General features: G+C 35.6%; 1 pseudogene; it reads right to left on the bottom strand.

Annotated features, from left to right (window-relative positions):
• Window positions 1-13,611: 13,611 nt before the first annotated feature.
• Window positions 13,612-14,709, bottom strand: LOC107503940 (annotated as a pseudogene).
• Window positions 14,710-15,190: the final 481 nt, after the last annotated feature.

Genomic DNA, 15,190 nt, shown 5'->3' with positions numbered 1-15,190 from the left:
AATCAAAACCACAATGAGATACCATCTCACTCCTGGTAGAATGGATATTCATCAACAAGGAATTACAAGTGTTGGAGAGGTTGTGGGGAAAAGGAACCCTTATATACTAATGATGGAAATGTAAATTGGTTCAGCCACTATGGAAAACAGTAAGGAGGTTTCCCCCAAAACTAGGAATATAATTACCATATGACCCATCAATGCCTTTTCTGGGGACTACCTTCCAAATTTGAAAGCATTTATCCATAAGTCCTGGATAAAGAGAGTCAAGATGGCAGGATAGGTAAAAGCAGGGTTCACTTCCTTGCATACCACATTAAAATTACAACCAAATTCTAAAACAAACAACTTGGAGAACCACCTGAAATCTAGCTGATCATAACACATACATCTGAGGATATAAAAAAAAGGCCACATAGAGATGGGTAGGAGCAGGGAGAGGTTAGGTTGGCTGGTCCCACGCCTGTGTGTAATGGTTGAGCAGTGAAAGGGAGCGTGCGGCTGCAGGGAAACCCCTGAAGGAACAAGGGGCCCTAGCACCACAAGGGGCTCCCCCAGCCCAGGATTCCAGTCCTGGGAAGAGGAGTTCCCAGAAAATCTGACTGTATAAACAAACTGGGACTCTGGCCACCTGGGTGAGACAGAAGGAACCTGAAAATCCAGATGTCTCATTAAAAGGCTGGAGCACAGACTATCTTGCTTATACATCCCCTGGGCTCCAGTGGGGGATCAATGGCACGGAAGGTGCAAGAGACATGCAGGGAAAGACTAACTTGCATGGCTTTTGTGCAAAAGCTGGAGAGACAGCTGTCATCACTCCTTTTTTGGGGCCCTCTCCGAGGCAGTCTACAGGGGGGCACCATCTTGCCTGTATTAAAACCTCCCCACACATGGCTTATTTTGAAGCTACTTGGCTGTGAGATCAGCCTGCCCAACCCTGTGCCTTCCTGGGGCCCCGCAGCACCCAGCTCGCAAATTGCCATTGGTGGCCATTGCCTGGCATCCAGCCCTACCCTGCGTATTCCTTGAGCTGAACATTTATTGGCAGGCAGTAGCCCTCAGCTCACATGGTCTACATGTAGCCCTCACATTTCAGGGGAGACTTTGTGGCGAGCCACTGGTGCCATCCCTAGTTGCAGTATCTTTTGGGTAGATTGCTGGCCTTGCAGGGATCTGAGACTTTTACAAGAGGTTTTAGATTCAGCACTGGCATAAAACTTGACTTTGCATTGGTCAGGTAAAATTTGTTTGCTTTACCCCAGGGACTCCCTGAACCCCACTCCACTGAACTCGCATATCACCCAAAGATTCTTCCAGCCGTGCAGTCATACAGGCAACTGGCAGGAAGCCACAGGCCATGAGGTGCATTAGTCCTTTGGCTAAGCCGCCCTAGGCTCATTACTGGGGCTAACCAACTTTGGCTCACAGTGTGATTTCTCTCATTTGCCTCCAGATCCAGCACAAGCAAAAAACATCTGGGATCACTTTGTAGCTCCTACCAGGTAGCCCTGAGCAAGGCTTAACATGACCTACAGGAGAGCTCCTCTCAAGGAGCCACAGAACCAACATACTGGAAAGCATTTTTATACACCAATAACAAATTATCAAGAAGAGAAATTAAGAAAACAGTCCCATTAATGATTGTATCAAAAAATAAAATACCTAGAAATAAATTTAACCAAGGGGGTAAAGGACCTATATTTAGAAAATTATGACATTGAGAAAAATTTGAAGAAGATGCAATTAAAGGAAAGCATATACTGTCCTTATGGATATGAAGAATTAGCAACATTAAAATGTCCATACTACCCAAAGGAATCTATAGATTTAATGCAATCCCTATCAAAATAGCAATTATATTTTTCAGAGACCTAAAACAAATAATTTTAAAATTTATATGGAACCATAAAAGATCTCACATAACCAAGGCAATCTTGAGAAAGAACAAAGTTGGAGGTATCAAACTACCTGTATTAAAACTATACTACAAGGCTATAGTAATCAAAACAGCATGGTACTGGCATAAAAACACACATAAATCAATGGAACAGATAGAGAGTCAAGAAACAATTCCGTGCCTATCTTGTCTTTTACTCTATAACAAAGGAGGTAAGAATATACAATGAGGTTGTAAATACAGTCTTTTCAACAAATGGTGTTGGGAAAACTGGGTAGATACATGTAAAAATATGAGACTGGACCACCTTCCTACACCATATATAAGAATAAACTCAAAATGGATTAAAGACTTAAATATAAGACCCAGAAGCATATGGTTTTTTATAGGAAAAATCATAGGCAATAAACTCTCTTACATTGCTCTTTGTAATATTTTTCCTGATTTATCTTCTTGGAAAAAGGAAACAAAATAAAAATAAACAAATGTGGCTACATCAAAGTAAAATTTGCACAGCAAAGGAAAGCAACAAAAAAATGAATGGACAACCTACTGAATAGGAGAAGATATTTGCCAAAATATATCTGACAAGAAGTTAATATTCATAATTTATATGAACTCATACAACTCAGCAACAACAACAACAAAAAAAACATAATCCAATTAAAAAATTGGGCAGAAGGCTTGAAGGTATTTCCCCAGAGGACATACAATTGTCCAATAGACATATGAAAAGATGCTCAAAGTCACTAATCATCAGAGAAATGCAAATTAAAATCACAATGAGATATCACCTCATGCCCATCTTATTGGCTATCATCAATAAATCAAAAAACAACTAATGTTGGCAAGGATGTGGAAAAAAGGGGCCCCTCTAGCAATGTTGGATTGCAAATTGGACAGCCACCTTGGAAAACAGTTTGGAGGTTCCTCAAAAAATTAAAAGTAGAACTACCTTTTGATCCAGTAATTGCACTTTTGGGCATTTATCCAAAGAAAACCAAAATACTATTTTATAAAGAGCTATACATTTCTATGTTCATGGCAGTGCTATTCACAGTAGCCAAGATATGGAAGCTACCAAAGTGCCCATCAATAGAGGATTGGATAAGGAAGTTATGGTACATATATACAGTAAGATATTACTCAGCTTTAAAAAAAGATAAAATCATACCATTTGCAATAACATGGGTGGACATAGAGGGTATGATGCTGAGTGAAATAAGCCAGACAGAGAAAGATCAATACCATATGATTTCACTTATATGTGTAATCTAAGGAATAAAAGGAACAAACTAAACGGAAACAGTTTCATAGATATAGATAACAATCTGGTGGTTGCTGGAGGGGAGATGGGTTGGCAGGGCTGAGTGAAAAAGCTGAAGGGATGAAGAAGTACAAATTAACAAAACAGTCACGAGGATTTGGAGTATATCATAGGGTATATAGTCAACACTATTGTAATCATTATGTGTAGTGCCAGATGGGTACTAAATTAATCAGGGGCATCACTTCATAAATTATGTAAATGTCTAACTAATATAAAATAATAATAAAAAATTTATTCATAAAAATATGTGCACCCCAATGTTCATTCAGCATTATACATGGTGACCAAGACATGGAAACAACCTAAGCACCCTTCTATAGAGGAGTCAATAAAAAAAGATGTGATACATATATATAATGGAATATTCCTTAGCCACAAGAAAAGATGAAATTTGCGACAACATGGATGGATCTTGAGATTACCATACTAAACCAAATAAGTCAGACAGTAAAAGTTGAGAATCATAAGATTTCACTCATATGGGATATAAAACTGAAAGCAATAATTAAGCAAGACAAACAAAAGGAGATATGACTTTGGGTGGTGAACACACAATGCAATATACATATGACATATTATTGAGTTGTACACCTGAAACCTATATAATTTTATTAACCAATGTCATCCCGACATATTTAATAAAAAAAGAAACCACTTGATTTTGAAAAGAATGTTCTCTGTAGTTACTAATGTCATACACTTTGTAGCTCTAGCACTGATTTTTAATTGCACCTTTGTTTGATAGCTAGAAATCTTTCACACCCTGAAGTAATACAGCATAGTTCGTAAAGCTAGGAGAAATAGAAAGGTAGAACAGAGATTACTTCTCTATTTATTTTTTATTTTATTTTTTCTAAGAGTATATTTGGGGCCAGGAATGTCTTTGCTTGAGAAAGGCCTTTATCTTTGGAGAGTTGAAGGATTCCAGGTTGAAGACCGAGGGAAAAGGATCAAGATGGAGCTGATATATTTAACAGAGCATCTTCTACTTAGAAGATACTACATAGGTATTTGCTACTTTGAATAAATATGTAAATTAATGCCTGGCTTTGGTGTAGGTTGTAAGAGAGTACAGGAGAGTTAGACTTGAGGTTTCTACACAGTCCAGTCTATCTTACCAGAGTTTAAATCGGGTAAGCATTTGTAACTAGAAGCCTTACTTCAATAGAAAGAACACTTATTTGATTGGTTAGAACTCTGGCATCTCATGGATACCTAAATATCAGACTAGGAATCTGGCTGAGATGCATATCTAGTAGGGTCAAGAGAGAAGTTCTAACATGCTGTCCGATGTCACCTCACTGAACCAGAATGAATGCATTGGTTTAAGTAATTTACCAAATTGCTTATAGATTGAAAGCACTCGTTTTATTTATCCATTCATTCTAAAACTATCCATCGTCTATTTACTATAGTGCTTCCTCCTTCTGTGACAAGTTAAGCCTCATAGCATAGAAAATTGACAATATTATGAAATTAAAACTCAATACATAAGTCAACAAATGTACCCAATAGAAGCACAGAATAAAATCAATCATTAGACATATTTTTATGTTCATAATACATGATATATTCACATTTTGTTGACTGAGTTTATCTTCATTCCCTTCCTGTACCCTCCCATTGCAACGTGGGAGTAGAAAGAGTACAAAAGATGAACTATCTACAGGGAGATGCGATCTGATTTATCAGCAAGATCACAAATGCTTTAGTCTGAAAAGCCCTTTTGACATTGCAGGAACATTTTGTGCTGTGATTCTGGTTTTGCTTTCTTATATAATGCCTGAATGGATGTCTAATGATGTGACGAATGATGTGTCAGAATTAACTTCCAGACCTGTAGAGGCAAGCCCCCCATCAGGTCAGGGGAGACCTCCCTTCTACATGGAGACATGGATCACATTGCTGTTGCCATTTTTTTCTCAGACAGAGAAAAACACTCAATTTCTGAGGGACAGAGTGAAGATGAGAATCAGGCAGTAGAAATCTGGTTCTGCAGCTGTGTATGTACTATGCATGCTGAGGGTGAAGTTTGCCTTTGGCCATTTACAGGGATAATTCAATTTAGAGGAAAAAAATATTTTAAATCTTATATTTGACTCAGTTATTTTATTAACTTAAAAACAGATGCCCTTACATACTTTCTTTGAGCTTTAAGAATACAACCTACAAATCAGAATAATCAGAGCTGGAATTATGTAACTCTCATTCACTCATTTATTTAATCAAGAAATATTAAATGTTTTCTATGTGTTAAGCTGTGCTAGTTCTTGGGGCTATAATAACAGAACATAGAATGAAGGACCCTGGCTTAGACAGAAATGGTTAGTGAACACCATGCATATGATGGCTTGTAAATACTTAGTAAAGAGGCAAAAAAAAAAAAAAAAAAAAAAACAGAAAATGACTCCAAGGAGAGGACTTGAAGAATCTAAGATAGCAATGGAGGATGGAAGAACTAAAGACCAGAAAAAAATTGGAGTAGCGAAAGCAAAAGGGGGAAAGTTGATAAGGTACGGCAGGTGAGATGGGCAGATCATGTAGCACAATGTTGCTCATTTAAGGATTTTGGTTTCTTATTTGAAGGACAACATGAAACCATGAAGAGATTTTAAATAATGTATTGTCTGTTTTTAGAATTGTTATAAAAGGTAAAAGCATGCTTTTCCTACAAATGTAAATGCATGTTAAAGATTTTGTTTAACTCATTCATTAATTAAGGAAAACTGTAAGATATTACAACTGGTTTATAGGGGAACCCAAAGAGCAGATACACACACACACACACACACACACACACACACACACACTCACACACACACACACAATCAGTAATGCTGAAGTGCCCTATTATAGGTACTGAGGAGTCATTATCACTCTTATTAAACTTGTAAATTATAACTTTTGGAGCTCATCAGAGCTTTTCCCTGTGCCATTTTTATCCCCGTCTTCAATCTTGCTCTTACTTGATCTCATTTACTTTTATAACCTTTACATACCATCTATCTGCTAAACACTACCAAATTTATATCAACTGCTTATTTCCACGGACTTATCTTCTAGATGCCTCAAAATTAAGGTATAGCAAACAGAACTTGTGATCATCATTTCCTCCTCCACATTCCCAGTGGCTCTTTTCATCCAGATCTTCCTGTCTCTGCCCAAGATACTTCTATATACCTGGTTGATCATGCCAGAAAGAGGAAGTCATCTATGATGCCTGCCTCTCTTCTCCATATCAGATCTATCATAGATTTACATTTCTTTCCATGCCCATTGTCTCTGTCTGGTTCAGGCTGCATTGCCTCTTAGTGCAGTGCATTTTTATTTTTTTTTCTTTTATAAAAACATCTTTCTTGAGATGTAATTCACACACCATTAAATTCACCCATTTAAAATAACCATTAAGGATTAGTGAAGATAAATTGTAAAGATAAAATCTCAATGTAGTTTTGGTTTGCATTTCCCTAATGATTCACAATGTGTTCATCTATTCTTGTGGTCACTGGTCATTGTATATCTTCTTTGAAGAAATGTCTATTCAAATCCTTTGTCCACTTTTAAATTAGATCATTAGTCTTTTTTATTATAGAGTTGTGTTCTTTATATATTATGGATACAATTCTTTATCAGATATATGATTTGCAAATGTTTTTACTATTCTGTACTTTTTCTTTTCACTTTCTTGATGATACCATTTCCAGGACGAAAGTTTTGAAATTTTTATACAAATCAACTTATCTAATTTTTTTGGTCATTTTGCTTTTTGTGCCATATCTAAGAAACCATTGCTGAACTTAAGGTCATGAATATTTACTTCATGTTTTCTTCTAAAATTTGTATAGTTATAGTACTTTCATTTTGGTCTATGATTCATTTTGTGTTAAATTTTGTTTTAATTTAAAATAGGGGTCCAACACTGTTATTTTGCATATGAATATCAATTTGTCTCAGCATTATTTGTTAAAAAGAAAACTATTTGTTCAATTTCCATATTGAAATAGCCTTGGCACCTGTGAAAGTCAATTGACCACAGATGTATCGATTTATTCTTGAACTTCCAATTCTATTCCATTAATTTATGTGTCTATCTTTATGCCAGTACCACACTATCCTGATTATTATAGTTTTGCAGTAAGATCTGAGTTTGAGAAATGTGAATACACAAAACTTGTTCTCTTTCAAGATAATTTTGGCTTATTTGTATCCGTTGCATTTCCATATGAATTTTAAGGTAAGTGTGCTAATTCATGAAAAAAAGATAGCTAGTATATAGATAGAGATTACATTAATCTTTAGTTCTATTTGGGAAATATTGCTATTTCAATAATTTTAGTTTTCTGATTCATGAACATGGATATCTCTTCATTTATTTGGATCTTCTTTAATTTCTTTCAACAATATCCTGTATTTGTCAATGCACAACTCTTATACTTTGTTTTGCATGCTATTCATAAGTATTTTACTATTTTTAATAAGTGGACTTGTCTTTTTAATTTCACTTTTGGACTGCTTTTTAATAATATATAAAATATAATTGATTTGAACAGATAATTTTTGCATATTGACTTTTTATGCTCAACCTTACTGTACTCATTTATTGGTTCTAATAGTTTTATAGTGCTTATTAGTATTTTCTATGTACAAAATTATGGCAACTGCAAATAAAAATAGTTTAACTTCTTCCTTCTCAATGTGGATGTATTTTTTCATTTTTATTTTTCAATTAAAGTTTACATTAAATATGATTTTATATTAGTTTTATGTGTACAGCATAATGGTTAGACACATATAATTTATGAAGTTATCCCCTTGATTAGTCTAGTGCCCACCTGGCACTATACATAGTTATTAAAATACTATTGACTATATTCCCTATGCTGTACTTCACATCTCTGTGACTATTTTGTAACTACCAATTTATATTTCTTACTCCCTTCACCTTTATCATCCAGCATCCCATAACCCCTCCTATCTGGCAATCACCAGTTTGTTCATTGTGTGTGTATATGTATGTGTGTATTTGTGTATATGTGTATGTATATGTATGTATACATATTCAATAATCTATTGATGAGCATTTAGGTGGCTTCTATATCTTGGCTATTGTAAATAGTGCTGCAGTAAACATAAGGGTGCATATATTTTTTTGAATTAGTGTTTTGATTTTCTTCGAATAAATACCCAGAAGTGGAATTGCTAGGTCATATGGTAGTTCTATTTTTAATTTTTCTGAGAAAACTCCAAATTGTTTTCCATAGTGGCTGTACCAATTTTCAATCCCACCAACAGTGAACAAGGGTTCCCTTTTCTCCACATCCTTGCCAACACTTGTTTGTTTGTTTCTTTGTTTGTTTGTTTCTTTGTTTGTTTGATTTTTTGATGATAACCATTCTGACGGGTTATCATCTCATTGATATCTCATTGTGGTTTTAATTTACATTCTCTGATGATTAGTGACCTTGAGCATCTTTTCACATGCCTATTGGTCATATATATGTTCTCTTTTGAGAAATGCCTATTCAAGTCCTCTGTCCACTTTTAAACTGGATTGTTTCTTGTTTTCTGGTGTTGAGTCATATGAGTTCTTTATAAATTTTGAATACTAATCCCTTCTCAGATGTATCATTGGCAAATATCTTCTATTCAGTAATTTTTTTTCATTGATGGTTTCTTTTGCTGTGCAAAACTTTAGTTTTATGTAATCTCATTTATTTATTTTTCTTTTGTTTCTCTTGTCTGAGGAGATATATATGAAAAAAATATTACTAAGAGCAATGTCAGAGAATGTTAGAGAATTTACTGACTATGTTTTCTCCTAGAAGCTTTATGGTTTGGGGTCATACATTTAAGTCTTTAATTCATTTTGAGTTTATTCTTGTATAGGGTGTAAGAAAGTGGTCAGTTTTATTTTTATTTTTTGCATGTATCTGTCGAATTTTTCCCAACAACATTTATTGAACAGACTGTCTTTACACCATTTTATAGTTTTGCCTCCTTTGTCTTAGATTAAATGACCATATATGGGTGGGTTTATTTCTAGGCTCTCTATTCTGTTCCATTGATCTATGCATCTGTTTTTATGCCAGTACTAAGCTGTTGAGACCACCCTTTGGGTTTGACGCTTGTGAGGCTAATCAGGTGGTGCTCTCTTGTGGTCTGATGCCAGCAGCCTCCAGGTGTGTTGGTTCTGCATCCTTTTGGGAGGGGCTCCCATGCAGGTCAAGGTTCGCCACTATCTGTGATCACCAGAGTTACCTGTTAGGAGCTACGAAGCCTTCCACAGTTGGTCTCTGCTTGTTCTGGACCTAGAGGCATGAGGGAGAGGCCACACTGCAAACTGAAGCCAGCTACCACCAGGACCAGGCCTGGGGCAACCTCATTAAGGCTCAGGTCACTCTAAGGCCTGAGGCAGCCTGCCAGCTGCCTGTAAGGCTTATCAATTGAAAGAGCCTTGGGTAGTATGTGCATTAGATGAGGGGAGTTCTCAGGGAGTCATCTGGGTGGAGTGAGCAGAGTTCACCAGTTCAATGCAGATTCATGTTTGGCCATGTGGGGGGGAGGGCTCAACACAGGCAAGATGGCACTCACCTGCAGGCTACAAAGGAGGAGGGCTCAGCACATAGTTAATAGTGGCCATCTCTCCAGTTCTCCCCTGAAGCCACATAAATTAGTCTTTGTATATCTCTGGTACCTCAGAAGCTGGTACCCCTCCAACAGAGTCCAGGGTGTGTGCCTCCAAGGGAGTGAGTCTGTGTGTGTGTCCTTCCAGGGGAAGAACATCTTAGTTTCTAACAGCCTTTTATGTAGCCAGGATAGTCAGAATCCCTACTGATTTTCATAGCCAGATTTTGTGAGGACTCTTCTTCTTGGGATTGAAACCCTTGGGTGAGGAGTCTGGCGTGGGACTTTTCCTTTGCTTCCCCTAGGGGAACTTTGTAGCTAAGATATTTCTCCCAATATTCAAATACCACATGTAGGTGTGGGGCTAGCCTGTTTAGCACCTCCAATCCTCCTACTAATCTCAATGTGGCCTCTTCTTTATACCCTTGATCATAGGAGTTCTGTTCAGCTGATCTTCAGATGGTTCTCCAGGTTTATTGTTTTATAATTTAGTTGTAATTTTAATGTGGTCATGGGAGAAGGCAAACACAGAGTTTACCAATCTCATTATATTGATTGGTACTCCTTGATGTATTGCATTTATTTTTGTTGCCTAAATGTTCTGGCTAAATGTTAAACAGAAGTGGTGGAAACAGACATTCTTGTCTTGTCTTGATCTTAAAGAAGAAAACATTTAATCTTTCACCTTTAACTTTGAGATTAGATGTTGTATTTTTGTAGATTGTTTTCTTGGGTTGAGAATTCCCTTTCTATATCAAATGATTATGTTCTTTATTTTATTAACACTGCATGTTATATTAATAAATGTTTGGATGTTAAACCAACCCTGAATTTTTTAGTTAAATCCCACTTTGCCATGGTGTATAACTTTTTAAATTATGTTGCTGGATTCAGTCTGATAATATTTTGTTAAGGGGTTGTGTACCATATTTTTATTTAATTTTTAAAAATTAATTTATTAGTTAACATTAGATAAGTTTTAAGCATACAATTTTATCATGTGTTATCTGTGTATTTCATTGTCTGCTCATCACCTAAATTTAGTGTCCTTACGTCTCCCTATATTTCACCCACTTTATCCTCTTCAACCTCCCTTCACCCACTTTGTCCTCTGGTAAACACAATACTGCTGTCTGTGTCTAAGAGTGTTTGTTTTGTTTGTCCATTTGTTGCTTTCTGCTATATATCTCACATATGAGTGAAATCATATGGTTCTTGTCCTTTTTCATGACTTATTTTGCTTAGCATCCATGTTGTGTGAATGGCAGAATTTCATTTTTTTTTCTTATGGCTGAGTAATATTTCATTACATATATGTGTATGTCACATCTTCTTTATCCAATCATCGATAAAGGCTACTTAGGTTGTTTCCATTCTCAGCTACCATGAATAATGTTGGAGTAAACATAGGGATACAAAATATCTTTACAAATAAATATTTTCAAATTTTGGGGGTAGGTACCCAGAAAGGGGTTTGCTGGGTCATATGATAATTTAATTCTTAATTTTTCAAGGAAACTCCATGCTGTTTTCCATAGTGACTACAGTAATTTACATTTCTACGAATAGTGCATAAGTGTTTCCTCTTGCTCACAACTTCTCCAACACTTGTTATCTCTTGTCTTGTTGAGGATGCCATTCTAACGGGTGTGAAGTGATATCTCCTTGTTGTTTTGATCTGCATTTCCCTAATGGCTAGTGAAGTTGAGCATCTTTTCATATTTCTGTTAACCATTTGTATGTCTTCTTGGGAGAAGCATCTCTTCAGGTCCTCTGCCCATTTTTTAATTAGATTTTTTTTTTAAATTTTAGAGCTATGAGTTCTTTATACATTTTGTATATTAATCCCTTATTGGAGGTATCATTTGCAAATATCTTATCCAATTCAATTGGTTGCCTTTTTGTTTTGTTGATAGTTTCTTTTGCTTTGCAGAAGTTTTTTAGTTTGATGTAGTGCCATTTATTTATTTTTGCTTTTACTTCCCTTGGCTTTGAGACAAGTTCAGAGAAGCCTCTCTGAGACCAAGATCTACAAGTTTAGTTCCTGTGTTTTCCCCTTTATATTTTATTATTGCAGTTTTAAATTTAAGTCTTTAAACAATTTTGAGTTAATTTTTGTGTATGGTATTTAATAGCAGTCTAGTTTTATTCTTTTGCATGTCGATTTCCAATTTTCCCATAGTGTTTGTTGAAGAGGCTTTCTTTTCTCCATTGTACATTTTTGGCTCACTTGTCAAAAATTAGTTGCCCGTGTATGTGTGGGTTTATTTTGGGGCTCTCAATTCTGTTTTGTCTGTTAACTTTTTTTTTTTATAAAATCACATTTTTTTCAATGTTGTAGCTTTAGAGTATAGTTTGAAGTCAAGAATGATAATACCTTTGGTTTTGTTCTTTTGTTCTCAGAATTACTTTGGCTATTTAGAGTCTTTCATGGCTCTGTACAAATTTGGTAATTCTTTGTTCTATTTCTTTGAAAAATGCCATTGAGTTTTGATGGGGATTGAATTAAATCTGTATATTGCTTTAGGTAATAAGGCCATTTTCAGTATATTGATTCTTCCAATCCATAATCACAGAATATCTTTCCATTCTTTTAATTTTAAAGATAATTTAATTTTAATTTTTCAGTTAAAAAATATTTTAAATTTTCATTTACAGTTGACATAGAATATTATACTATTTTCAGGAGTACAACATAGTAATTAGACATTTATATAACTTATGAAGTGATCACCCTGATAAATCTAGTACCACCTCACACCACACATAGTCATTACAATATTATTGACTATATTTTCAACACTATACTTTATATCTCCATGACTCTTTTGTAATTACCAACTTGTACTACTTAACCTTTTCCCTTTTTACATCCATCCCTTCAACTCCCTTCCCATCTGGCAATCATCAAAATGTTCTATATATTTGAGTTTGTTTCTGTTTTGTTAATTTATTTTATTTATTTATTTTTTAGATTCAACATATAAGTGAAATTATATAATATTTTTATTTCTCTGACTTATTTCACTTCATATAATACCTTCCAGGTCCATAAATGTTGTTGCAGATGTCAAGATTTTATTCTTTTTTTATGACTGAGTAATATTCCATTGTATATATGTACCATTTCTTCTTTATCCATTCATCTATTGACGGACACAGATTTCTTCCATATCTTGGTTATTGTGAATAATGCTGCAGTGAACATACAGCTGCATATGTCTTTTCAAATTAATGTTTTGAGGGTTTTTTTTTTTTCAGATAAATACCCAGAAGTAGGATTATTGGGTTCTACTTTGTCTCTTATTATAGCTTTTAAAGTTTATTTTGTCTGTTATAAATATTGCAACACCAGCTTTTTTTTTTTTTTGCTGTTTTCATGAAATATCTTTTCCCATCTCTTTATCTTCAGTCTGTATGTGTCTTTTGATCTAAAGTGTCTCTGATAGGCAGTATATGTAAAGGTCTTGTTTTCTTATCCATTCAGGTACACTTTGTCTTTTTTTTCTCATTAAATTTATTTTTAATGGGTCTCAAAATTCTGTGAGATATTTTTGGTCAAGTTGTTTCCATTAAAAAGTGCTGGTTTTAAGAATGAGTAACTTAAAAACTGCCACACACAACCCTAAATGGTTTGCAAGACATTCTCCTTTCCTTCTGAATGTTTTATGATGCATTGTAATCATGAACTAGTCTTTTATTATTAAAGTTAAATGACCAATTGAGATAAACAGTTCTAAGACTATTCTTCTACCACCAGTTAAGACTGAGATGGCAGGTATTGAGGAGAATATTCATTTACCATCGGAGCTTTCTGGCTGGCTTGGTGACTTTGCCATCTCCAACTGCCTTCTTGTCTACTGCTTTGATGACATTCACAGCTGTCTCATATCATGAACAGCACAATGGCCCAGAGGAAGATATTCAGAGAAGCTTTTTAAACACATGGGCTTGCCAGGAGTCATGTTAATAATGGTAGCATCACCAGATTTCAAAATCTTAGGGCCATCTTCCAGCCTTTTCCCAGAATGACCATTAATCCTTTCCCTCAGCTCAGCAAATTGGCAAGCATTATGACAATCCAGCACAGGAGTGTGTCTGGTAGTAATTTGTCCTGGATGTTTAGAGATAATCACCTTAGCAGTGAAGCCAACTGCTTTCACTGGTGGGTCATTCTTGCTGTCACCAGCCACATTACCATTACAAACATCTTTTGACAGACACACTTTTGACATTGATGCCTATGTTGTCCCCAGAAAGAGCTTCATTCAGAACTTCATGGTGCATTTCATCAGACTTTTATTTCAGTTGTAATGCTGACTAGAGCAAAAGTGACCATGATGCTAGATTTGAGAAAACATCTTGACGTGGCTGACAGGTACGTTAACAATACCACCAGTTTTATAGACATCCCAGAGGAGCTGAAACAAAGGCTTGTCAGTTGGACAAGTTGGTGGCAAGATGCAATCCAGAGCTTCAAGCAGTGTGGTTCCACTGGCATTGCCATCTTTGTGGGTGACTTTCTATCCCTTAAACCATGGCATGTTAGCACTTGGCTACAGCCTGTTGTCACTGTTTCAAACAGAAATTAGTACAAATGCTACTGCATCAGGTTTGCAGGAAATTTCCTCAATGTAGGTGCTGACTTCTTAACAATTGCTATATCTCTTCTGGCTGTAGGGTGACTCAGTGGAATCCATTTCGTGAACACAAACAATTAGTTGTTTCATACCCAGTATGTAAGCCAGAAGAGCATGCTCACAGTCTGCCCATTATTGGAGATACCTGTTTCAAATTCACTAACACCGGCACCAACAATCAAAATAGCATGGTCAGCATGGGATTTACCTCTGATCATGTTTTTGATAAATTTTTGTCCTGGGAGCATCAGTGATGGTCACGTAATACTAGTCTTGAATTTCCACAGAGAGAGAGCAATGCTCACCTTCAGTTTTCAAGTTTATTCAAGGCCTAGGCATATTTGAAGTAGCACTTTCCCATCTCAGCAGCCTCCTTTCTCAATTTTTTAAAATAGTTCTTTTGTTGATTCCACTACAATTTTATATGAGATGAGTAGTGGTAGACTTGCCAGAATCTATGTGTCCAATAATGACGATATGATATGAGTCTTTGCCTTTTCCATTTTGGCTTAGATTTAGCAGTGGTTTTCATGACACCTGTGTTCAGGCAGCAAACCCGTTGCAAAAAAAAAGTCGCCATGTCTTTTGGTTGGAGCATTTCATCCATTTAAATATAAAGTAATAGTTGATATTTAGTTATTGCCATTTTATTATTTATATTTGTGATCTTTTTTCCTTCCTTCTTCTTAAAGAAGTCCT

This window comes from Rousettus aegyptiacus, unplaced genomic scaffold (genome assembly GCF_014176215.1).
Source record: "Rousettus aegyptiacus isolate mRouAeg1 unplaced genomic scaffold, mRouAeg1.p scaffold_m13_p_11, whole genome shotgun sequence".
NCBI classification, from domain to species: domain Eukaryota; kingdom Metazoa; phylum Chordata; class Mammalia; order Chiroptera; family Pteropodidae; genus Rousettus; species Rousettus aegyptiacus.
The sequence above is the reverse complement of the archived record's forward strand: the minus strand, read 5'-3'. Positions and strand labels throughout refer to the sequence as shown.